The sequence below is a fragment of the Manacus candei genome, unplaced genomic scaffold (genome assembly GCF_025592945.1).
Source record: "Manacus candei isolate 608988 ecotype Guabito, Panama unplaced genomic scaffold, ASM2559294v1 h1tg000045l, whole genome shotgun sequence".
Lineage (NCBI taxonomy): Eukaryota > Metazoa > Chordata > Aves > Passeriformes > Pipridae > Manacus > Manacus candei.
Window position 1 is genome coordinate 2,478,792 of NW_026138093.1, and position 26,103 is coordinate 2,504,894.

The 26,103-nt window shown below is 55.2% G+C and overlaps 1 protein-coding gene, 1 long non-coding RNA gene and 1 pseudogene across 2 annotated transcripts in view; 2 read left to right on the forward strand and 1 right to left on the reverse strand.

Moving 5' to 3' along the window:
• Window positions 1-26,103, reverse strand: part of LOC127474809 (uncharacterized) — a 1,721,191-nt pseudogene that overhangs the window by 962,018 nt on the left and 733,070 nt on the right.
• The window catches only part of LOC127474834 (zinc finger protein 883-like), a 237,550-nt gene that overhangs the window by 62,195 nt on the left and 149,252 nt on the right, over window positions 1-26,103 (forward strand). The window lies entirely within an intron of this gene.
• On the forward strand, window positions 20,606-23,136 carry LOC127474983 (uncharacterized). The gene is made up of 3 exons (XR_007906040.1): window positions 20,606-21,330; window positions 22,595-22,622; window positions 22,872-23,136. It is a non-coding gene; the product is annotated as an uncharacterized LOC127474983 (long non-coding RNA).

A 26,103-nucleotide genomic window follows, 5' to 3' on the forward strand; every position in this document is an offset into this window, starting at 1 on the left:
CAAGTCCCCTGTGCCCAAAGACCTCCATGGGACAATCAGACTCGCCAGACCACCCTCCCTTTTCCACCCTTCTCCCTGTTCCTCCCACTTTCCTACTCTCCCCTCAATCCTCAATTTCCTACCAAACAGTTTTGTGCTCCCAACCCCCAATTTTTGTCCCCTTTCCTGTGGGCACTGAAGGAGAAAATGAGGCTGCACACACAGAGTTCCAATTCTGAACTTTTCCACCAACACTTTTCCATGTCCCCTTTTATTCTCTCTTGTGAGCAGCACCTGCTGTTTGTCTTTTAGTCCACTGGAATTCCCATCATGGCCCCAAAGCAGTGCCCTGATCCCACACATTCCCCTCCCCTCATGTGCTGGCTGTGTTCAGCCACCAGAGAAAAACACAGGCTGCCATGCAGAGCGTTCCAAGTGGTTTCCCCTTTGGCAAACAGCACTCTCTGGATGGAAAAACACCAGTCAAGACCAAAACACTCCTTTTGGATCTGAATTAACTGAATGCAGCTGCTGCTGCCTTAACTTGTTCCCACTGAAATTCTCAGGGTTCCTTTGCCTCCAGGATGCCCTACGTGTCACAATGCCCCTGGATTCCATGAGCTTCCACAGTCTCCAAAGGTTCCCTTAGTTCCATGAGGCCCTGCAGTCCCAAAATGCCCTTTGGATTCTCGGAGATTTCCCATTGTCCCAGGGTCCCTTGTGCTTCAGAAGGAGCTGCAGTGGGACAGTGGCCCCTTGGTTCCGTGAGCTCTGCAGTGTTCCAGGAATCCTTGGGTTCCAGGAGAGCCTGCAGTTTCACAAGGAGCACTTGAATGCAGGAGGTTCTGCAGGGTCCCAATGGCCCCTGGATTCTGGGAGATTCAGAAATATCTCAGGGCTGAGATAAATGGGATTGTTCAGGCTGGAGAAGAGAAGGCTTTGTGCTGACCTGATTGTGGCCTTCTAGTGCCTGAAGGGAGCCAACCAGAAAGATGGAGAGAGACTATTTACAAGGGCCTGGAGTGACAGGACAAGGGGCAGTGGCTTCCCATGGATAGAGGGAAGGGTTGGAGGAGATAGTAGGAAGGAATTCTCAACTCTGAGGCTGTTGAGATGCTCTTTAAGGCCCCTCCCAAGCCAAAGCATTCCATGTTTGTGGGACTGGTGGGTGAGGTGGTGGTTGGAGCCATCTGGGGCACGGTGACACAAAATGAGGGAGTTTTCCATTGTGGGGTAAGGAAGGAGGGGGCAGCAGAACTGACCCCTTGGACACCTGGCAGGCAGGCTTTGGCTGGAAGCTGCTGATGGGGAGCTGAGTGAAGCCCCCACAATGCAGGAGGGAATGGTCAGTGACCTGCTCTGCCAGTGAGACCCCCCCAAGTGCCTGGGCCCACATGGGATGCAGCCAAGAGTCCTGAGGGAGCTGGAGAAAGAGCTGGCCAAGCCACTCTCACTCATTCCCCAGCAGTGCTGCACAACTGCACAAGTCCCAGCTGACTGGCAACAAGCACATGGGATGCCCATCCCCAGGAAGGGCCCAAAGGAGGATCTGGGGAACTCCTGTCCTGTCCCATTGACCTCAGGACCAGGGAAGTCCATGCAGCAGATCCTCCTAAATGCCATCCCATGGCAGGGGCAGGACAACCAGGGGATCAGGCCCAGCCAGTGTGGGGTTGGGAAAGGCAGGTCCTGCCTGACCAGCCTCATCTCCTTCTCTGACAAAGGACCCGCTCAGCAGCTGAGGGAAAGGCTGGGGATGTGTCTCTCTGGAATTCCAGAAAGCCTTTGGCACCATCTCCCCCAGCATCTCCTGCACAAACTGGCTGCTCATGGCTTGCCTGGGGAACTGTTTGCTGAGTGACAAAGTGTCTGATGGCCCAGGGAGTGGTGGGGAATGGAAGGAAATCCAGGTGGGGCCGGTCACTAGTGGGGTTCCCAAAGGCTCAGGGTTGGGGCTGCTTCTGTTTCACATCGTTCTGGGTGACCTGGGCCAGGGGATCGAGTGCCCCCTCAGGAAAGTCGTGGACAACACCACGTTGGGTGTGAGTGTGGATGTGCTGGAGGGCAGGAAGGCTCTGCAGAGGGATCTGGACAGGCTGGATCAATAAGGTCAAGTGTCAGGGCCTGCCCTTGGGTCCCAACAACCCCCTGGAACGCTCCAGGCTGGGGGCAGAGGGGCTGGAGAGCTGCTCAGCAGGAAGGGACTTGGGGGTGCTGCTTGACAGGGGCTGGATATGAGGCAGAGTGTGCCCAGGGGGGCAAGAAGGCCAAGGGCATCGTGGCCTTTGTGGAGAAGAGTGTGGCCAGCAGGAGCAGAGAACTGATTGCCCCTCTGTGCTGGGCACTGAGGAGGCCCCACCTGGAGTGCTGTGTCCAGTTCTGGCCCCTTGTGCTGGTTTAAGAGTTAACCAGCAGGGGAAATGAACTCAACTCAAAGAAGAGATTATAAATCAGAATAACAATTTATTAAAATAATACACTAAGTACAATTATACAAATAAACAATTGGTCTTAACCCACAAAACCCAAATGTATAACCCAGCACCCTGGGGCATGAACAAAGTGGTGTTCCTTGGGCCCCCCCTTGAGTCCAAAGTAAAGGGAGAGGGGAAAAACCTGCTGGTGGGAGAGCTGTTGCAGTCTGGTCAAAAGTGGTGATTGCAGTCCAGTTGAGGGTGGTGGTCTCAGTCTGGTTGAGAGCGGTGAGCTGCAGTCCTCCTCTGGATCCCACAAGTGGTAGTAAGGTTCTGAAATTCCAGGTTTATATATTCTCCAGTTCAGGCAGGAATGCCCAGTCCTCCCCTCAGAGCGGAGAATTCCATAAATGGATGCTTCGTCCTTCCCTTAGAGTGGGGAATTCCATAAAAGGGTATGAGGATGCTCAGTCCATAAAAGGGTATGAGGGTGCTCAGGAACATCCCCCCCCCCCCGCCCCTTGCAGGCCTCTACTGACAACAGTTTCTGGGAAATGGCATGGAAGGCCATAGAATACACAGGTTTGGGCTACACCCATCCAGTGATGAATCGGTCCCAGCTGTCCTAACAAGGACACATGGCAACCATCATACCTCCCACTGCTACAGTCATTTACCATGGCAAACCTCATACATTGTATTACTACGGTCGGTTACCATGGCAAACAGCATACATTCCCATTGCTACCATCAGTTACCATGGCAAACAGTATACATTCCCACTGTTTTGGTCGGTTACCATAGCAACCATCATACAGTCCTGTTTCTATGGTCAGTTACCATGGCAACCACCATACATTCTCGTTGCTACGGTCAGTAACCATGGCAAACATCATACATTTCCGTTGGTACGGTCAGTTACCATGGAAACCATCATACATTCACATTGCTATGGTCAGTTACCATGGCAACCACCATACATTCTCGTCACTATGGTCAGTTACTGTGGCAACCATCATACTTCCCATTGCTATTGTCGGTTACCATGGCAACCACATACAGTCTCATTGCCACTGTCAGTTACCATGGCAACCATCACACATTTCTATTGCTATGGTTGGTTTTCATGGCAACCCTCATACATTCCCATTGCTACAGTTAGTTACCATGGCAACCATCATATATTTCCATTGCTACAGTTAGTTACCATGGCAACCATCATACATTTCCATTGCTACACTCAGTTACCATGGCAACCACCATACATTCCCATCGCTACAGTCAGTTTCTGTGGGAACCTCTTGGTTCCTCTGGGAGAGAAGCAGATGCAGATGAGCCTCCCTCTTGTCCACCAACCTGCCAGCTGTGCTCTAAAGGCCTGTGTCCCAAGGGGTGTCTTCACCAAGACCCTGCACAAACCTCTGGGACTCTTTGCATCCTGTCATGGGGCCTTTCCAGTGAATTCCAAGGTTATCAAAGCCAACTCCAATGGGCTCTTTGTCTCACTCCACAAGGTCACCCAAACCAGTCTCTCCTCTGACCCTCACCCACAAAAGTTCACCCAGTTTGTTCATCCCCTAGAGCAGCTGCACAGCTCCAAGAAGCTCCTTCCCGCTGAGGACACCTCTCCCCTCCTCCTTCTCTCCTGTGTCTCCTTGGCCTTCTCTCCCAACACATCACAGCCCTGCAACCCGGGAACTGTCTCAGCAGGCCTGGGCTGTTATTGCCTGCAAGTGGAATGAAGAGAGACTTGGGGCTGCAGCTCCTCCTGCCTGTGCCCCACACGCAGGGCATTGGGGCCTGTCTGGCTGCAGCCCCTCAGTGGGGCACCGGGGTAAGAACAGACTTGCAGTGGGGAAAGCTGCTCTGAAAGCCCCGAGAGCTGGGGTGTGCAGAGGCTTTGCTGACAATGGCCTTGGGGGTGGACGTGCTGGGACTCAGGCCCAGGGGGAAAATCCCAGGCCTGATCCGTGAGGAGATCAGCACATGCTGCTGAAATGCTGGGGGAGAGAAGAGCCAGCAGAGGGAGGAAACAAGTGTGGACAGCCTGGGCTGATGGGATTTGGACTCGTGCCTGGCCCGGCCTTGGCTGGGCAGAGAAGGGACAGCCTTTGTGTCCCTGCAGGGCTGGGATTCACTCCCTGCCCCAAAGGCCCCCAATGTGTCTGAGAAGCCCTGGGTGGTGCCTGTCCCACAACTGCTGGGAATGGGGATGGGGTCCCTGCACAGGCCCTGTGCTGTCCATGGCAGCTGCTGCACTTGTGCTGCAGAGCCCTGGCACCTCCCCTGGCACTACAGGCCCCTCTTTGGCTGTTCAATCCAGGCTCAGCTGCCCTGAATTAGGTTCAGCAGTGAAGGGATGTCCAGGAGACAACTACCACTGTACTCTGAGGACATGTAGAAAATACCCTGATAAAGAACAGGAGAGAGACCTCTCTCCCTGTGCCACCTGACTCCATTTGGTCACCTGAGCACCTCTAGGGGCTGCCCTGGATAGAAGGAACAGTGACAGGTTCCCCTGTCCTACATGTGGGCCCCTTCTGCCACTGAAGTTGGCCAAAGCAATGTCCCAGCAGCCTCCAAGAAGATCCCAGAGCTGCTGCCCTGTCCCTAGGAACTGCTCCACTGGAGTCTGCAGTTCCCAGCAGGAATCTCAGTCACCTCTGGCCCCTCAGAAGGAACCAGGGCTTTGTGTCCCAGCAGGTCACTCCTGGCTTTGGTCTTCATTCATTGCCATGGGAGCTGGGACAAGGAGTCACCTGCAGGTGCCTGTTTTGGGCCCACTGAAGTGGGGCAGGAGGAATCCCAGCCCATGGGGGTTGGGGAGGGAGCTGAGTGTCCTTCTGGCCCCAGGTCTGCAGAGCCACAAGGAGACACCTCTGTTGACTCAGCTGAGTCCCTTCCCTCAGTGCAGGTGAAGGAGATCCCTCCTGGGCACTGTCTGGGTTTCCTGTCTAATGATGGGACAAGAAAAGGGGACTCTTGAACTTAACTCTGTTTGGAAAAATGACCCTGCTGAAAGAAGTGTCTGTGCCCAGCTGAGAGAAGGCACATCATTATTTCCTTCAGCTGTGTGCCAGCGGGTTCCCCTGGAGCCCCAGGGACAGCTGGAGGGAGCCCAGAGGGGCAGAGAAAGGCCTGCCTGGGGCTGTTGCTGTGCTGCTGAGCTGGGCTGGGCTCCTGGCACACAGGGAGCTCCTGGCAAGCAAGAAGAGCTTCAAAGAGACAGCTCTGCTGGTGAGCAGCTCCTCTGCACAGCCCAGCAGGGCTGAGGGCACTGCCTGCAGCACCCAGGGCACAGGAGAGAAGGCAGAGAGATGAGAGGCAGCCTGGGCTGGGAGGTGACTGAGCTCTCACTACAGGAGAAACCTTCCCAGGATTTGAAGGAAGAATTCTCTGGCTGTAGCAAAGTTCAGCTTCTCTTCCTGGAGGCATCTCCTCAAGCTGCCACATCCCACAGCTTCCAGGATCTTTCAGCAGCACTCTCCCAGTTGCTGCAGTGCAGGGGAAGTGGCCACATGGCAGAGCAGGGCAGGAGCTGCAGGCAGCAAGGGCAGAGAGGAGAAGGGAGCAGGAGGTTCAAGGGATCCTGGGCTGGGAGGACAGGGCAGAGCTGCTCAGGGCAGGAACCTTGCCAGCCCTTTGCCACGCTCAGGCTGTGGCTGCAGAGCAGTGCAGGTGAGTTCCTGCAAGTGCCTCTGCCAGCTGCCAAATGGCAGCAGTGGCAGGAGCTGTCAGGATGGCTCTGCTGGATTTGCTGGGGTGCAGCAGGAGAAGCTGCTGCAGAGCAGGACTTGCTGCTGCCCCCTCAGAGGCCCAGGGCCAGAAGGTTCCCTGTGGCAGGGCTGGCTGTGGGGTGGGAAGGTGGGGGTGCAGCCAGGGGTGCCCAGGGCTGTGGGGCAGAGCAGGGTCCTGCCCCCAGGGCTCTGTGTGCTGGGGCAGGGACTCTGCTGCCTGCCAGGGTCAGCTCTCAGCCCGGCCAAGGAGCTGCCACGGGGCTGGGGGAGAAGGGCTGTGGGGAAGGAACAACTCCTGGGAGGGCAGAGCAGGGCAGAGTCCTTCTGATCTCCAAAGTGTGCTGCAGGGATGAGGGCTGGTCACAGCTCCAGATCAAAGCAGGAAATTTCCCAGAAGGTATTTGCAAGGGGCACAGACAGACAGGAGGTACCTTAAAGTGAATGAACCAGTTCTTTCAGTGTTATACTCTGGGTTGTCTGGGTGTTGACTGTGACAGAGAAATTAATCTCTGAGTACAGGAGGAGACACTGAAACTTGAACTCTGTTAGATTAGAGGAGATTGAACCTGAGAGTGTCAGACATCAAAACTGTCTTATAGACACATCAGTGTCACTTTCTCAACCCTGAGCCCGGGGAAGCAGCTGCTGGCAGGGACAGCTCCAGGCAGCAGAGCCCTGGGCAGGGAGTGGGGGGCAAGTGCCTGGGGGAGGGGGTGTTCAGGCAGCTCTGGGGGCCCTTCCCTGCAGCTTTGCTGGGCACTGTGTGCTGGGCCATAGAAATGAGGATTCCTGCAGTGGAACTTTCCCAGCTGTGATGGTAAAAATAGAAAACACAGGTACAGTTATTCCAAGGACAGACTAAGCTTCTGCTCTGCAGCTCCAGCTCTTCTGAGTCTTTAGGGTAGCGATGGAACTTTTGTATTCAAGGTCTCTTACATCTGACATTCCTTGTGTGTGTGAGAGCTTTACCAAAAAATTCCATGTCTCCCTGGAGCAGAGCAAAACTGACTGCTTGGCAGTGCATTTGGTGACATTTGACACATGAATTTCTTTTAGCAATGGAGTGGCTTTTCCATAGAGGTCTATCTTAACTGTTCCCTGTCCTTTCTTTTTTTGAACAGATCCTGTGCTAAAAAGCATCAAATGCCCAACAGCAGCTCCATGCCCCAGTTCCTCCTCCTGGCATTGGCAGACAGGCGGGAGCTGCAGCTCCTGCACTTCTGGCTCTTCCTGGCCATCTCCCTGGCTGCCCTCCTGGCCAACGGCCTCATCCTCAGCGCCGTAGCCTGTGACCACCACCTGCACACCCCCATGGGCTTCTTCCTGCTCAACCTCTCCCTCACAGACCTGGGCTGCATCTGCACCACTGTCCCCAAAGCCATGCACAATTCCCTCCGTAACACCACAACCATCTCCTACAGAGGATGTGTTGCACAGGCCTTTCTGCTTGTCTTCTTTCTTGGAACAGAGTTTTCCCTCCTCACCATCATGTGCTACGACCGCTACGTTGCCATCTGCAAACCCCTGCACTACGGGACCCTCCTGGGCAGCAGAGCTTGTGCCCACATGGCAGCAGCTGCTTGGGTTTCTGGGTTTCTCAGTGCTCTGCTGCACACAGCCAGTACATTTTCCCTGCCCCTGTGTCAGGGCAATGCCCTGGGCCAGTTCTTCTGTGAAATCCCACACATCCTCAAGCTCTCCTGCTCACACTCAGGCTACCGCAGAGAAATTGGGCTCACTGTGGTTATTGCCTGTTTAATGTTTGGTTATTTTGTTTTCATTGTTTTCTCCTATGTGCAGATCTTCAGGGCTGTGCTGAGGATCCCCCCTCAGCAGGGATGGCACAAAGCCTTTTCCACGTGCCTCCCTCACCTGGCTGTGCTCTCCCTGTTTGTCAACACGTTATTCTTTGCCTACCTGAAGCCCCCCTCCATCTCCTCCCCATCCTTGGATCTGGCCCTCTCAGTTCTGTACTCAGTGGTTCCTCCAGCATTGAACCCCTTCATCTACAGTCTGAGGAACCAGGAGCTCAAGCATGCCCTGAGGAAACTCATAACTGGCTGTTTTTCAGAAGTAATAAACTCTCCTTCTTCGGCTTGCTATTTACCTCATTAAAGGCCAATCCTGTTATGGACTTCATTAAAGGCTCACCATACCTATTTTTTGCTTCTGATAAGAGTGTTATTTTTGTGTGAATTTGTTCACATCAAAAAATCTTTATATCTATAAATATATCTATTAGGATATATGTATAAATATCTTTTTATATATAAACACCATTTTCAATTCAGTGTAGGCCTTTCTAGCCTGGCCTGGAAGGTGTACAAATTGGCAATTGTACTCACTGTGTGCTTAAACCAAATAAAGAGCTCTGCATTGGCTTGTTTGCCTGACATCTTTCCTCTCTGACTTCTCTGCAGCTGCAGGGTCGGTGCCTCTGTGCAGAGCTGGGCCAGAAAAGAGTCCCAGCAGAGCAGCACTGTCAGGGAGCAGCAGCCCTTCTCCTGCATGGCCTCCTCTCCCTTCCCTTCCACACTGTCCTGCAGAGCCCTGTGTTGTTGGAGGCCTCAGTGCTCTGGCAGTCGGTGCCAGTCCTGCTGCAGGACTGTCCAGGGACTGCAGGCAGGGACAGCCACGGGCACTGCTGGCACAGAGCTGACCTCTGCAGCAGCACTGCCATCCTGCAGGGGCATCTCCTCAGGCCAGGGCCTCAAAGCTTCCATCTGCTTTCCACTTTGCTCTCCAGGATGTGCCCAACACAACGCCCTGCAGAGGAAAACAGCAGTGACCAGCACAAGGGGGGGAGTGCTCAGGGTGGGGGCACCCAGCAGTGCCCTGGCACAGCCAGCGCCGCTCCCAGCACTGGCCTCTCACCCCAGGCCATTGGGCTTGTTCTTCCCTCCAAGGAGGGACAGCAAATGACCAGATCAGGAGTCCATGTTTGCACTGCATGCACAAGACACGCCCATGTGTCACGGCTTGGGGCTGGGGGGGTGGAAGGCTTAGGCAAAGTTGATGGCAGAAGCCGTCTCATTGAGTTACGAGGTGCAGAAAGGACCCCCCTGCTTTCTAAATTCCTTCTCAGAGAAGAGCCTGGGGGTGGCTGGATCCAATCTCAGACTCATATTTTGATTTCAATTGATGGAATTATAGAGGTCTGATTCAATCACTTTGTCCTGCAGGTTTTAGTGATGGCAAATCAGAAATATTTCTATAAAATCGATTATTTATTATGACAAATGAACAGAAAATTGATCAGACAAATGAACAGACAAAAGACCTTAAAGAGAATTATTTACCGCACAGTATAAAAGCCAAAACCTCCTTGCAGTATAGTGTAAGATAGGACAGTGCAGTCTATCAAAGTCATTATATTAAAGTAATTGCATCAAAGCCAGCAAAAAGAAACAATCCTGAAGCAGAGAGTGAGGTAACTCACCCCATAACAACAGGGGGTAGTTCTCTCTCTTTCACTTAACCCCTGGGCAGTGACCATGAGGAGCTGTCCCTGCTTCATGGCAGAAGCTCCACACACTTCAAGGAAGTCTGTGGAAGAATCTGCCCCATGACAGTTGGACAGGGCTTTTATAGTTATAGAGTGTTTGACTGCCAGACATATTTGCAGGCCAGGGAGCAGCTTATCTGTCAAATCCTGCTTCAGAAAGCAGGATGTGTGTTTGAAGTTTCATGAAGCATTCTGGGGTTAGCATAATTCAACATTAAAAACAGCACCTTGGCACCAGCAGTAACTCATCACAGAGAGTGTGCATTGCTTGCATTCTCTGACCATTGTTTAGGTATTATCAGAGCAGAGCATCCTGCCAGAAATGGCCCCTTGATTCTATGAGGTTGCAAAAACTCTCAGGGTTCCTTTGGTTCCATGGGGCCCTGCAGTGTCACAATGGCTCCTTGATTCCAGGATGTTCCAAAACATCCCAGGGTTCCCTTGGCTCCAAGAGGCTCCCCAGTGTCCCACCGGCCCCTGGATTCCAGCAGGCCCTGCAGTGTCCCAATGGCCACTGGGTTCCAGGAGCCACAGCGGCTGCCGCCGGCGTCTGTGCCCGGAGCCGCCGCTCCCACGGGGCTGCCGCACTCACCGCCGGGGTTGCCGCTCGCGCAGCCGCCGCTCTACCCCGGCTGCACCGGGACCCGGCACCGCCTCGGGCCTGCGCTGCTGCCTCAGCGGCCACAGGGACACAGCCATGGGGGACCTTTGCTCTGACACTGATGGGGCCTGGCTTTGTTCTGCTTGGGGCTGGGCTTTGGGAAAACTGCTGTTCATTTTCATGCTCCACTGGGACACCTCCTGAATTCCAAAGGTTTCCTAATCCAGGGGAGGGGTTTCTATGGCATCGGAGGTGCTGCCCCTCGGGACACATTGTCAATAAACCATCCAGCTGACTAGGATGGGTGTAAGAGCTGAGGAACACAGGATAATCAGTCATCCCCTGAAAACATTGGAACATTCCCTACCTGAATCGTAACCCAAATGGAACAGTTTGGATACAATTCCCAAATAGTTTGGAAACTCCAGTCATTCCTGACACCAGGATGGAAATTCAGCAGATCACTAAAGCCAGTCACCTTGGGAGCCCACAACCAGCGGGGCTGAGGGAGGCCCTGGCAGCTCCCCAGCACCTCCCTCTCAGTGGGACACCTCTGGCAGCCTCTCCCAGCTCGGGAACCCTCCAGTTTGCAACACTCCAAAGACCCTCCCTGATGCCCAGGACAATTCTGATCCCCCTCAACAAACACTCCTCCAGCTGTGACCCTTGTCTGTTGGGAAACACAAAGGGATTTGTGGATGTGTTTCTCTGACAAGGAGGAGAATTTGTGAGAGGGACCTTTCCACATCCAGCTCTTGATGTGTGCACACATCTCTGCCTGGGTGTGGGTGTGAATTGACAATGGTGAGAATGTTGTTATTGTGAATCTATAATTCAGTCACTGTTAAAATTGTAGCAAATGCTATTGAATCACCTGATAAGTGTTCAGGTCAATGATTAAGTGCTACTAATCTCTTTTGCCCCCTTGTCTTTGGATCCAAATCCTTTCTGCCCTGACCCTCTGGCATCCCAAGGCTCTGTGTAAATCATTCTCTTTCATCAAAAAATATATATTTTTCATGCCTTCCACTTTAAAATCTTCCTCCTTAGCTAAACTACAAAAAAACTCCAATTAGCTGTAGAAGTCTTGAAGACAATTAAAGGAATAGTAATATTTTTTTTTCAGTGTTTTAATGGGTCCCACAGTGTATTTGGAGTTGCATCAGCTGTCAGTCCAAGATGGGCCATGTCAGAATCGGTGAGGTTGGGGGGTGAGGAGCAAGGTTGATCATCCAGGGTCAGTGTGGATCTCCTGAGGAGACACTCAGCATCAAGATCACTTGGAGAACACTTTTATCACCTCTTCTCTGAACTAAAAAATAGCCATCATTGAATTAAAACAAAATAATTACAAACTTCAAAGACTTGTTTTGAAATTACCTTCAAGACAATTAAAGGAAGACAAAGAGATCCTGAGGGATTTCTAGATTTTAATGAGCCCCACGGTGTGTTTGCAGCCCAGTCCATGATCCTGAGGTACTGAGAGAAGACTGAAGCAGCTGCTGAAGTCAGAAGCCAAAGTCCAAGTGCCTTGAAGCATTGCTGGGCCCCACTGAGGGCAGGCACTGCCAAAGCCTCCCCAGGGACTCCTTGGAGCAGCTCCTTGGAGGCCAGGAGTGCAGGCAGACAAAGGCTCTGGGCAGGCCCCTGCAATGCTGAGCAAAGCCTGCCTTGGTTTTGTGGAGCACAAAGGCCAAGGCCTGAGCCCCAGGCCCTGGCCCAGCAGATCCTGTCCCTCCCGGCTGGCTCAGGGCTGTTTGGGGGCACTGGGATGGGAGGGGGAGGAACAACAAAGGCCCAAAACTGGGCAACCCCTGCCAGGCTGCTGAGGGAGGGGCGAGGCAGAAACCAAGTGCAGAACCTGCCAGGAAAGTGTCTTGTGGTGGCCTGAGTGTCAGAGGCAGCTGCCAGAGGCAAGGGGACAAAGGCCTGGGTGCCTTTGGGCCTTGCAGCCCTGCCAGAGCCCTTGGCCATCTCTCCTGCAGGCTGTCCTGCCCTGGCCCTGCTGCTGCTCTGGCCTTGCAGGCTGCACACACCCCTCCTGCTTTCCCACCCCCTCCCAGCAGCATTTCTAGACCCTCCCTGATGTCTCTGCACCAGCTCTGGCTGTTGCCATGGGCACTTGGCCTTCTCAACTTGGATCCTGAGCCCCTGCGCCACAGGACATCCCTCCCAGAGCCCAGGCCCTTCTCCTGGGGGTCACTGCAGAGCTGAGCAGACCCAGGTCACCTCCCATTCCTCTGCCAACCCCCTGGGCCTGCTCTGGGCCCTCCAGGTCCTTGCCCTGCTCCCAAGGGCTGTGGGGGTGCTGAATGGTCAGGGCTTGGGGTTTAGAGCTCAGGGTGGGGATTAGGCAGAACTTTGGGAGGTTTGTTGTTCTGCTGGCAGTGTCTGGTTCATGATTAGGGGAAGAGGATTTTTGGCTGGTTCAGGATTAAAACTTGACTTTTCATACTGGTAATACAGGTTTGGTATTGGGGTAGGCATTAGAGGATGAATAAGTGGAGTTCTGGGTTTGGACTTTTTCTGGCTTGGAATTAGAGCAGTGGATTTCTTTTCAGTGGTAGGACAGCAGTTTTGGGTAGTGTTAGGGCTTGAGGTTACAAAGTGCATAAAGGAATGTTTGCACAGTCAGTGTTTCAGCAGCCTCAGCATTCCCTGAATCTGGTTTTACCTCATCAAAATCTTTCCTCTCTTGGCCATGCCCCTCTTTCCTTCCCCAATTATCTTATCCCTTTTGTCCCAGTTCCTCCCAACCTCCTCAGAACTTTCATCAGGATGGGCTCAGCTGTGTGATGATGCTGTGCAACCTCCTGGAATCAAGGAGCCACTGTCAAACTGCAGAACCTCATGGAATAATGGGGCCATTGTGACATTTGGAAAACCCTTGGAATGAAGAGGCCACTGGATGCTCCAGGGCCCCATGGAGCCAAAGGAACCCAGGGACAGTGGGCAACCTCCTGAAATAAAGGGGCCATTGTGACACTGCAGAAACCCATGGAATCAGGAGGCCATTGTGGCACTGCAGGGGCTCTTGGAAACAAAGAAACCCTGGGTCACAGTGGAATTTCATGGAATCAAGAGGCCATTGTGACACTGGGGAACCTCAAGGAACAAAAGGAATCCAGGGACACTGTGGGACTTCATGGAATCAAGGGGCAGTTGTGACACTACAGGGCCTTATGGATCCAAAAGAACACAGGGAAACTGTGGAATCTCATGGAACCAAGGGACATATGGGGCCTCATGCAACCAAAGGAACCCTGAGACATTTTGGAAGCTCATGGGAAAAAACGTCCATTGTGGCACTGCAGGGCCCCATGGAAACAAAGCGACAGAGGAGCACTGAAATGTGGTGGAATCAAGGGGCCATTTTGACATGTGGGGCCTCATGGAAGAAAAGGAACCCTGAGACATTTTGGAAACTCATGGAGCCAAGGGGCCATTCTGACCCTGAGGAACCTCATGGACTCAAGGGGCCACTGTGACACTGCAGGGCCTCATAGAACCAAAGGAACCCTGAGACATCTCAGAGCCTTTGGCTGTGCTGGACAAGCTGGGAGGCAGAGCCAGCTGATGGTGCTCCCTGCCACTGACCACGTCCCACAGATGCTCCTGTGTGGCCATGGAGGGGGCTCAGAGGGGCCCTGCCTTGTTCCAGAGCTGGGACATTGCTTTGGGGGCTGCTCTTGATCGACCTGTGGAAGTTCACTGAGGGGAACACAAGTCACTTGCAAGAGTTTTCCCTGTACCTGCTGTGTCCCCTGGGCTTGCAGAGCTCTGTTTGCCCCTTCACAGCAAGATTTAGTACTTGATCTCTGGGTGACTCCACCCTGGGCAGGATTCTGCTCCAGGGCTCCATTCCCTGCTGACTGGATGGGATTGGCTGTCCCTGCAGATCCTCTGTGCTCTCCTGCACTTCCTGAGTTCCTACAGACAAGTCCTCACCTGCCATCAGAGCCCTCACAAGCTGCAGAGCCCCAGGCAGGTGACTTGGAGATCATTTGTCACCTCCATTGGCCATTGGCCACCAACACACAACATCTGAACCAGCCCTCAGTCCCTGAAGCCCCAGTGGGTCCCTGACCTCACTGCACTGTCTCCATGAGAAACAAGCAAAGCAACAAGACTTTGGAGAGTCTAATCCTTGGACTTCTTCTCGATACCAGTGTTGGGAAAAGACCTCAGCCTTGAGGAAGTGCCTGGAGGGGAACCCCTTTGCTGCTGGAACTGCTGTTGTGGAGCCCAGCCCTGTCCCAGCAGTGCCCAGGGCCTGTCCCTGCCTGTGCTCACAGGCCTGACCCACAGCAGGACAGTGACTGAGCTGCCAGAGCACTCAGGCCTTGGGCACAGACAGGAAAGGAGAGGGTGGGAGTGCAAAGAGAGCAGCTCTGAACAGACCCAGTGCTGGTGCTCCCTGGCAGTGCTGGGACTCTTTTCCTCTCTACATCTGCAAACGTGGAAATGCCCTCCAGCTTCAGGGGAGGTCTTGGAGGAAGGATTTGGAAAAAGAATTTGTGTCCTTTCTTACACTCAGAGATTGTGATTCCTCATGTACAAACTAGCACAGGGAGAATGTTTGACAAATGCCTTGCTGAAAAAACTTTTATTTTGTTTAAATGCACACAAAGCATGATTCCTGATTTGTATATTTTGTAGGTCAAAAAAAAGAGGTAGAGAGTGAATTATATGGGATGAAGAATAAAATTTCAGTGTTAATGACATGAACGGAGAGAAAAAACAAGGAAGCCCCCCAACCCAAACACTAAGAACAGCTTTAGAAGGCAGACTGGGCCCAAAATGTGTTACACGAGTGTTCTGCAGAAAAAAAGATAGACTTTATTGCTTCTCAAAAAACATGTAGTCATCATTTTTCTTATGGCATCCCTGAGCTCCTGGTTCCTCAGGCTGTAGATGAGGGGGTTCAGTGCTGGAGGCACCACCGAGTACAGAACTGCCACCATCAGGTCAAGGGATGGGGAGGAGATAGAGGGGGGCTTCAGGTAGGCAAATGTGGCAGTACTGAGGAACAGGGAGACCACGATCAGGTGAGGGAGGCAAGTGGAAAAGGCTTTGTGCCGTCCCTGCTGAGAGGGGATCCTCAGTACAGCCCTGAAGATCTGCACATAGGAGAAAAAAATGAAAATGAAACAACTAAATGATAAACTGGCAGTAACCCCAATGAGCCCAATTTCCCTGAGGTAGCCTGAGTGTGAGCAGGAGAGCTTGAGGATGGCAGGGATTTCACAGAAGAACTGGCCCAGGGCATTGCCCTGGCACAGGGGCAGGGAAAATGTATTGGCTGTGTGCAGCAGAGCATTGAGAAAGCCAGTGGCCCAGGCAGCTGCTGCCATGTGGGCACAAGCTCTGCTGCACAGGAGGGTCCCGTAGTGCAGGGGTTTGCAGATGGCAACGTAGCGGTCGTAGCACATGATGGTGAGGAGGAAATACTCTGCTGAAATGAAAAAGGCAAGAAAAAAGAGCTGTGCAGCACATCCTGTGTAGGAGATGGTTGTGGTGTCCCAGAGGGAGTTGTGCATGGCTTTGGGGACAGTGGTGCAGATGCAGCCCAGGTCTGTGAGGGAGAGGTTGAGCAGGAAGAAGCCCATGGGGGTGTGCAGGTGGTGGTCACAGGCTACGGCGCTGAGGATGAGGCCGTTGGCCAGGAGGGCAGCCAGGGAGATGGCCAGGAAGAGCCAGAAGTGCAGGAGCTGCAGCTCCCGCCTGTCTGAGAATGCCAGGAGGAGGAACTGGGGCATGGAGCTGCTGTTGGCCATTTGCTGCTTCCCAGCACATGGACACTGTTCAGAAACAGGAAAGGACAGGGAGAAGTTAAGACAGACTCCTCTAAGCAAAGCCACTTTATTTCTCATAGAAATCCCCTGAACTGAAACGCTTTTCCTTTCCCTTGTTTGTGCTGGCTGAGGGTGCTGTGAGGAACAGGAGCTCTGCTCATGTGCTGCCAAGGGCTCAGTTTTCCCCTTCTCCAGTGGGGACATGGAGCTGCTCTGCCACAGCATCAAACCCTCCCAAGGGATGTCAGGCATCATCCACCTTTAAGGGAAAAGTTCAGTCTCCACTCTCAAGACGTGGAAGGGCTTAGCATGTCCCTTAAATAATGTTGTCTGTGTTTATTATTTTTTATGGTTGCATCTGGTACCTGTTCTTGTCAGGAGTACAAATCCTCATTTTTATGATGCCAAATGTAACAAGACTTTAAACAGGGGAGGACAAACAGCTCAGCTCTCTGTAGCTTAGTGCAGAGCCAGGAGAGCTGCAGTGTCCCTCCATCTGTTCCCATCTGCCCTGTGCTTTCCCTTGTCCTGCCTGAACATAACTTCACATGCAAATTAATTTTTAATAAACACAAATACCTACCGTCTGATGAGTGCAGGGCAGCACTGTTTAAAAGGGCAGCTTTGTTAAATGTTCTCTGTTCCAGCCCAGCAATGCACCACTGCCCAGGGGAATCTCTGGCTGTGCAGAGATTCCAGCCTCCTCCAACCCTGAGGAGGCTGGAAAAGTGACCCAGAGATACATGTAAGGCAGAGGTGTGGTGATTTCTGATGCTGCCTGGTCTTATCTCCTCTAAGAGAAATAGATTTGGAGTTTCAGTGCCTCTTCCTGAACTGTGAGATTAATTTTTAGGACCAATTTCCCACCCAGAAAACACATATTTGAAGATGGAAAGAACAGGATCCTTCACCTTCAGGTATCCCATGACTGGTTGTGCTTTCTTAAAACTCCTCTGAGAAGTGTTCTGTAATGACCTGGAGCTCTGAGCAGCCCTCAAAACCTGCAACCTACTCTAAACAGGTGAAGAGCCCTTCCCTGCCCTGCCAGGGGTTGCCCCTTGCCCACAGACCTTGTGCCCCAGCCCTGGCAGCAGCTCCCGGGCCGGCTGAGAGCTGCCCCTGGCAGGCAGCAGAGTCCCTGCCCAGCACAGCACCCTGGGCTGCAGGACCCTGCTCTGCCCCACAGCCCTGGGCACCCCTGGCTGCACCCCCGGCTTCACAGCTCTTCCAAAGTGCCCCAAAACAGCCCCTGCTCACCCATCCCATCAGCTGGGGCTGGGCCAGCTTTAGGAGATGCCTCCAGGAGCTGCCCCTGCACTGCCCTGCAGCCACAGACTCACCATGTGCAGCCCTGCCAAGATTCCTCCTGCAGGGAGCTCTCAGCCCTCCTGCCAGTGCTGAGCCCCTTGAAGCTCTGTCTGTGCCCTGCTGGTGTCCCTGAGCTGCCCTGGCAGTGCCCTCAGCCCTGCTGGGCTGTGCAGAGGAGCTGCTCACCAGCAGAGCTGTCTCTTTGAAGCTCTTCTTGCTTGCCACGAGCTCCCTGTGTGCCAGGAGCCCGGCCCAGCTCAGCAGCACAGCAACAGCCCCAGGCATTTCATGACACCCTGGGGGGTTTGATGTTGTTTACATGAGACTCAGTCCCTGAGAGGAAGTTCAAACAACTTCTCAAGAAGTCAAAGAGAGATTGAAACACTGAAGTTTCTTGTAGTGCTAATGAGTCTCACTGAGGGACACAACTGAGAAGGTGTCCCCAGGTTCCAGTTAGAGCAGAAAACTGCAGACAGTGATAACAAGGATGGAAAAGCAAGGGAAAGGTGGCTCTGATGCTGAATAAACCTTGACTTGTTTTCTTAATCCAATGGACCAAGCCCTGACCCCCAGCCTCTGGGAAGGCAGATCCTGTCCCTGCCTCATTCCTCAGGTCTCTTCCTGGGGCACTGGGATGTGGGATGTGCAATGCCAAGGGCAGGACCATGGGGTGGCACCTGCCAGGCTGCTGAGCAGGGACAAGGAGGTCACGAGGCCCCAGGGCTGCAAGGGGCACTCCCCTCCTCCTGGCATCAGGGGCACAGACAGCAGCCATGGCCAAAGGCCTGCAGAAGGTGGCTGTGTCAGGGCCTTTCAGCTTCTCCCCCTCCCTGTCTCCTCTCCAGCCCAGGCTGTCCTACGGTGTCCATGCCCTGCCCCTTTTCCTGCAGGCTGTCGTCATCCCCCCGGCTGCCCCACCTGGCTGGCACCTTCCTGCACTGACATCTCTGCGTCCTCCCTGGCTCTTCCTGCACACACAAAGCCTTGGGCTCATCCAGACTCCTTCTGGGTGAAGTGTTGCAGCACACCATTGCCCTCAGGGTGAAACTCCGTTCTCTTTGTTTCCAGTCTGGATCTCTCCAGCTGAACTTGGTATTGTTTCTTTATTTCTCATGCTGTTTCCTGCTATGACAAAAGGATCCTTCATCTCTGAAACCCCCCTTCAACCCTCTCTGGCTACCCCTGCACTGTCCTCAGTCTCCACACCATGGAGCCCAGAGCTCCTTAGTCCCTACAGAGTGGTCATGGGCTTGAGGCCTTCAAATCTTTTCTTGGGAGATCCCTGGGTACTCTCTAAGGTGTTTGCAGATGAACACATGGTGATCACAGTCTAAGGAAATCACAGGGATACGTTTTACAAAGGCCTGTATTGGCAGAATATGGGGCAATTGCCTTAAACTGAAAGATTGGAGTCTCATATTGATAATAGGGGTCACAAGTCGTGCCAGCAAATCTGCTCCAGTGTGGGCTCCTCCCTGGGCTGCAGGGGGGTCTCTGCTCCACCCTGGACTCCCCCACAGGTCACAGGCCCTTCAGCTCGAGTTCACGTGGAGTTCCAGCCACCAAGGAGCCCCAAACTCTGACACACAGCCAGGAGCCCCAGACAGCACCAGCAGCTGCAAATTTCAGCAGCACATCCCAGACACATCTGTCAGTATCTCCAACACTCCCAGCCCCACCCTGGACACCAACAAAGGCTGTTGTGGTTTCACCCCATGCAGCCCCCAAGCCCCTCCTGGCCACTCCTCACTCCCCCACCAGCAGGACAGTGGAGAGAACTGGGAGAGGAAAAGCTGGAAAACTCGTGGGTTGAGATAAAGACACTTTAATAAGGACAAGCAAAAGCTGCACGCAGGAGCAAAACAAAGGGGATTCATTCCCTGCTTGCCACGGTTGGGCAGGTTTTCAGCACCTCCAGGAGAGCAGGGCCCTATCCCATGGAATGGTGGCATGGGAAAACAATCTCCATCACTCCAAACCTGTCCTGGCTATGTCCCCTCCCAACCTCCCCCACACCCCAAGCCCCTCCCCAGTGTGTCTGTGCGAGGGGCAGGAAAGGCCTTGGCTCTGGGTAAGCTCAGCACTAACAAAACCACCTCTGTGTTCTCAAGCCTGTGCTCAGCACAGAGTATTGTACAGTGTAACTTTATTGCACAAGTTAACTGAAAGGTCCATTGTGTTTTTTAGCAAGTCAGCGAGATGTCCCCCATGATCAGAGCTGAGTTCCTCCTTGGCTTGGCCCCATACTGCAAGATGGACACAAATACCCCTGAAACACAGTGGGAGAGGTCGTCCATAGGGGTGAGAAAGATGATGCTGAGAGGAAGATTCTGTGGGCAGGGGTCACTGGCCCCTTGCCCTACAGCAGGGCATGCACAGACTGTTGCTATCAGGTGATGAACAGGCAGGGTTTGGCTGCCACTCAGGCATCACCTTATACTGGGTACTGGCCCTACGTGGTGTAATGTAGAGCTGATAAAATGGGGTGTCAGGACTGCTGGGGTGAGCAATCCTCATCCTGCCATGGAGACTGTGTTGTTCCATGGGGACGCCCGCTAAGCACGGGCACCGACCAGCTGCTGCAGATCCTGGCAGCCCTGGCCTGTCTGTGTGGGTAAGCACAGTTTATTGACAGGAAGCAACTGAGAAAGCAAATGTTTTATATCCTTTTTTAATATCCTTGTAATTCCCTTTTTACTAGTTAATACTGTAGTAAAAGCCACTCATAGTATTGTTTTAATATCCTTTAAATGTTCCTTTAATTCCCTTTTTACTAGTTAATACTGTAATAAAAGCCGTTCATAGTATTGTATGAATGCCAACTGATAAGGCAGTTATTTTGTATTCTTTTTTAGCTTTTGATTCTCTTTGCTAGTTTTTTATTCTCACTGCAATAAAAGATTTTTTGTAGTGTTTGAATGTCTGTTGTACATGTTGTTATTCCGGGCATGTATTCAAATGAACTAACACACAGGGGCACAGCTCTTTGGGGCAGGAGACGAGCAGCAGCCTTGCCAGGGCTCGGGGCGGTGGCAGGTCTCCTTGGGCCAGGACTTGCCAGAGCTGCTGATTTGGGTGCAGCCCTGGCCAAAGGGCTCCCAACAGCATTGGTGCCCTTGCCCACACCTTCCTTCTCGGTGTCAGCCCCCCTGTTTAGGATGGCCACCAGCCAGCACTTCTCCCAAGGAGGCCGTGCCAGCTTGTGTGGAAGGCCCCGTGCCCTTCCCACTGCGACAGAGTCGGTGGCCGAGGGGGCTCCTTGTGCTGCCGTGAGCAGGCACAGGAGGGGAGTGTTTGCTCATTTCTTGAGCTGTTCCTACAGTTCAGGTCCAGCCAGATTAGATACTTCAGAGAGAGGATTCCCTCCAAGGTGGGGCAGGTTGGCGGGGCTGGGGTAGGCCCCAGGCCACGTGGCACTGTGTCCCAGGGCCCTTTGTGACACGCTGGGCATGGCCGGTGGGATGGAAGGGGGCAGGGTGTCCAAGGGCCCTTTATGACCCGTGGTGACAGAGGTGCTGCTGGTGACACGGCCACAGTGTCAACAGTGCTCCTCGGAGCAGGCGACGGGACAGGACGGGACAGAGCGGTGCTGTGCGGAGCCCCCGCGCAGCCAACTCGTGCCTTGCTGACCCGGAGCGTTTTGGAGGATTTTCTCACTTTCAGGTGACCTCGAGGCATTTCCACAGGACTTGGAGACCCGGAGTTTCTCCGAGGTGTCTCTAATCCCTGTGGCAGGTGCCCTTGGGACCCTTTTGCAGGACTTGGAGACCCGGAGCTTCTCCGAGGTGTCTCCAATCCCTGTGGCAGGTGGCCTCAAGGCCATTCTGCAACTTAGGGCCCGGAGTTTCTCCGAGGTTCTCTTTCTCTCTTGCAGGTGCCCTGGACACCAGACTGTGGCATGGCAGGGAGACGCTTCAGCCTGCTCAGGCTGCTCCGGAGGAAGAAGGAGGAGGAAAGCCCTGGAGCTGCTCCAGCACAGCAGCCTGAAGAGGTGCAGCAGGTGCAGCCCTCGCAGGAGGGTGAGTGTTGGAGCTGGGCCACAGGGCTGGTGGCTGCAGCCCCCTTGGCCTCATCCTGTCCCATCCCGTCTGGACATACCCAGGGAAAGGGAGGGGGGCAGAGGGGCTGGGGCTGATCTCCTGGCAGCCATGCTCCATCCACTGGGCACCCTGGGGCTGGCCCTGCCTGCTCCTGGAGCCCAGGCCTGGGCTGTGTTCTCCGGCCTCTCCCGCACACCCTCAGCTCTGAGCGCGCTCGCTCTTTGACAGATGCAGGCCAGGAGCGGACAGAAGAGCAGCTCCGTGCCCGTGGCCGCTTCCGCAGGGCAGCACAGGTACCTGCAGCCATCCCCGCCTTGGCTGGGCCTGCTCTCACTGCTCAGCCCAGCACCACTGTCCCAGCCCTCCAGGGGACATCCCTCTCTTCCCTGCCCTTCTTTCTCCTGCAGACATTTATGAAATTCATGGGCAGTCGGCGTAGAAAGTCCAGGGTCACACCAGCTGATGTCCAGGCCCAGCCTGACACCATCCCGACCCAGCTGACAAAGCCTGATGTCAGCACCGCGTCGACTGCTGTCCCAGCACAGTGTGACACCACAACCAGTGATCACACAACCCACTGGGACACCACCGATGATGTGTCACACTGTGACTCTGTGCTGCCTGGTCTCACGGAGGAGGCCGACGCCACAACGACGGAGGGCGTGGCAGGCACTGACACCTCGCCTGTTCAGCGCCTGGTCGATACCCCCAGCCTGGACTTTCTTGAGGAGAGAGCTGTCTCTGCTGAAGTAAGCAGCCTGTGGCCCCCCAAGCTGGGTGCGCTGGGCCCCCTCAGCCTTTGAGGCTGGCACAGTGTGCTGGGAAGGGAAGCATTTCTCAGGGGAAGCTGGGCAAGTATCTAACTCTGGAAGCTCTCCACCTCTCCCCTGTGCATCTTCCAGGCCAGACTGTGGGACCTGGGGACCTGGGGCTGCTCAAGGCATCTCCAGTCCCTGGGGCAGGTGCCCTCGAGGCCAGACAGTGGGACTGGATGAGGCGAGGCATTTCCCAGGCTTCTCTCTTGCAGCTGCCTTCAAGGCACGACTGCAGGACTTGAGGAGCCAAAGCTTTTCCATGGCATCTCTGCTGCAGGTGTCCATAACGCCAGACAGAGACATGCAGCAGAGACCCCCCACGGTGCCCAAGCTGGCCTGGGTGAAGGAGGAGGAGAAGGAGGAAAGCCCTGGGGCTGCTCCAACACAGCAGCCTGAAGAGGTGCAGCAGGTGCAGCCCCCGCAGGAGGGTGAGTGCTGGAGCTGGGCCACAGGGCTGGTGGCTGCAGCCCCCTTGGCCTCATCCTGTCCCATCCCATCTGGACATGCCCAGGGAAAGGGAGGGGGGCAGAGGGGCTGGGGCTGATCTCCTGGCAGCCGTGCTCCATCCACTGGGCATCCCGAGGCTGGCCCTGCCTGCTCCTGGAGCCCAGGCCTGGGCTGTGTTCTCCGGCCTCTCCCACACACCCTCAGCTCTGAGCGCGCTCGCTCTTTGCCAGATGCAGGCCAGGAGCGGACAGAAGAGCAGCTCCGTGCCCGTGGCCGCTTCCGCAGGGCAGCACAGGTACCTGCAGCCATCCCCGCCTGGGCTGGGCCTGCTCTCACTGCTCAGCCCAGCACCGCTGTCGCGGCCCTCCAGGGGACATCCCTCTCTCTTCCTTGCCTTTCTCCTGTAGCTGGTTTGCAGATTCATCAGGTGCATTTGGCACGAAGAGGCCACTTTCATGGCCACTGGGGACACGGCAAACTTGGACCTCTTCAATGCCCAGACCAGCGCTGCCCTGCTGGATTTGCTTGTGCAGAACGGTGTCTACAAAGCAAAGCAAGTAAGCAGCCTGTGGCCAGGGCTCCAGTCCCCCAGGGATGCTGTGGCCCCTCACATCGGCTGCTCTGGGTCCCCTCAGCCTTTGAGACCAGCAGAGTGTGGTGGCAAGGGGAGCAATTCTTGGGGGAAGCTGAGCAAGTTACTGGCTCTGGCAGCTCTCCAACTGTCCCCCGTGTCCCCTCCAGGTGCCGGCCATAGTCAGGTGCATCCATCAGTGGCTCACGTCCAATGTGTCTGCTGAGCACAGGCTGGACAAGACTCTTGTCCTGCTGACCGAGGCACACCCCACGGATGTTGCAGTGACCCTGCTGCGCTCTGCCCCAGCCTGTGACAGGTATGGGGCCCACCTGCCTTGAGGGCTCACCTGCCTTTAGACCCCATCCCCCTGGACAGCCTGTCCCAAATGGTGTGCCAGAGACATGGAGACTTCCCAGACACTCCAGCTCCTCTCTTGGCCAGCTTTGGCATGTCAGCCTCCAATCCTGAGGCCAGCCTGCCTCCCTGCCCCACAAGGCACCGTGGCTCTGTCACCTGGGCCCCGCAGCTGCCCAGGCCACAGCGCTGTGTCCCAGACCCCCCTGAGCCAGAGTTGTGACTCCACAGAGCTGCTCGCACCATGTGGAAGACGCTCATCTCCTTCAGACGGACTAAGGAGCCGGTGCTGCAGATCCTCTTCTGTGTGCTGGAATACTGGCCAGCGCACAGGAGACGCACCTCTGATGGGGATGAGAGGGATGTCTTTGCCCTGGCTGTGAGTTTCTTGAGCTGACCTCTGCTTGGCCCCAGGTTGCCTCTGGGATGCCTTTCCATCCTCCCTCACCACTGCTTCTCCCTGCCCCAGGCACTGGGCTGCAGGCCTGCCTTAGGGGCAGGTTCAGGGACACCAGGCTGGGGGATCCCCCTGTGTTTCCTCTGGCCTGTCCCTGCTACGCTTGGGCCCTGCCACATGGACATCTGGGCCCTGAGAGCTGTCTCTGGGTGCTTTGTCTTTGGCAGGCAACTGTGGCACTCTGGGAGATCCTCCAGCTGTCCCACTCCTGGTGCCCAAGTGCAGTGAAGGACAATTTCCCCCGCCTCCTTCTGACTCTGCTCTTCCAAGTTTTCATCAGCACAGAGGAGATGTCAGAGGAGGTCGAGACCTTCTGGAGGCGATGCCGGGAGCAGCGCAGCCTTCCCCCCAACCCCAACAGGTGCTCCATCCCAGTCCCCTCTCCCTGCCACGCCCTCGGGGCTGGGGCCAGGGCTCTGTGCCTGACCTGGGCTGTGCTCTGCACACAGGTTTGCAGTGCAGACCGTTAAAGCCCTGCTGCGCCAGCTGCTGGATGAGGACGTGTTGATGGTGATCGGTCGCAAGTGTGGCTGGGACATGCTCCTCAAGGCTGACAGCCACCACTATGCAGTGGGTCTGCTGGCCAGGTGAGAGCCCTTTCTCCCCACTGCCCCACACCCCCACAGGTCATTTCTGCCCTGTGCACAGGCCACCCCTCACAGTGCCCGTGCTGCTGGGCCAGAGGGCCTTGGCAGCCAGGGATGGCTGAGCAGAGTGGAAAAGGCGGAGAGGGGCGGCTGCACAGGAGGACCCACCTCCCAAAGTGCCCACGTCCTCTCCTGGGCTGGTGGCCAAAGACCAGGCCTGTGTGAGTCAGTCCCAGGAGAGCTTTGCCCACCTGGCTCAGGGTCTCTGGCACCTTTATTCCCCCTTGCAGGGAGCTGTGCCGTGTCTCCCGCTCCTTTGGTCGCAGCATCGCCGTCAGCCTGCTTCCGCGGCTCAGCAGGGGAGAGCCCCTGTGGGAACTGCCTGCCCTGGCGTTCCTGGTGGAGGTGAGCCTGATGGCGAGCGCTGCCTGGCCCAGCTGCCTCCCCCTCTCTGCCCTCTCACAGCCGCAGCCGCCCGGGACGGTGCCTGCACCCTGTGCTGCTGCCTGGGCCCAGCCCCGGGCGGGTCTGGGCTCCTGCCGGCCGGGCACCCCGTCACTGCTCCCTGCCTTTCAGGTCCTGCACTGCCTGAACCCCAGACAATGTGGGCCCAGCGTCCTGCAGATTATTTCCAGGCACCTGCGCAGTCAGTGCCCGGAGAGGCGTCGCCTGGCGCTCCGAGGCCTGGTGGTGCTCAGCAGGGATCCCGCAATGGTGAGCAGGGGGCAGGGGCTGAAGCCGGGCCGGCAGCGTGCGGCTGTGCAAGGCAGTAGCTTGGCCTTGGCTGGCCTTTGGCAGCTGTGGCAGCTGCTCCCAGCTCTCCTCCTCCCCGTTCAGCTGCCCGACTCCTTTGGGACGCACCTTTGGCCTCTGGGCCCCGCGGCAGCAGCGTGAGGCTGCACCACAGCATTGTGTTCCACACAGGCTAAGAGCATCCGGAGCCTGAATGAAAGCCTCCTGGAGCTACTGCAGGATGCAGACACAGACGCGGTTCAGATGACCCTCTCCGCGTTCATCAACGTGCTGCACTTCCAAATCGTCAAAATATCCACCCCTACTGCCCTGAAGTTGCTTGAGGCGCTGCGGCCACTCTTTGACAATGTAAGGCTCTGTGCCCCTCATCGTGGGCACTGAGTGCTGCCAGGAAACTTTGGGCCCAGTGTCTTTTCAGGCCTGTGCCCCGGTGGGCCTGGAGAAGCCAGTGCTGAGGTCTTTTCCTCTTCCTTTGCACCAGGAGCACAGCCAGCTGCAGCAGCTCTCCATGCTCCTCTTCTGGGAGCTGATGGAGGCGACAGAGAGGAGCAAGAGCCTAAAGCCACACGTGTACCTGAGTCTGGTGCCATTCTACTTCAACTGGCACAATGAGAACCAGCGTGTGGCAGAGGTGAGGACTCGTGGGCTCTGGTGTCCCCATGGCAGGAGGCTGCTGTGCCTCCTGCCCTGGCCCATGGTCGCCTGCAGCCTCCTCCTGGCCTTGGCACAGGGATGTG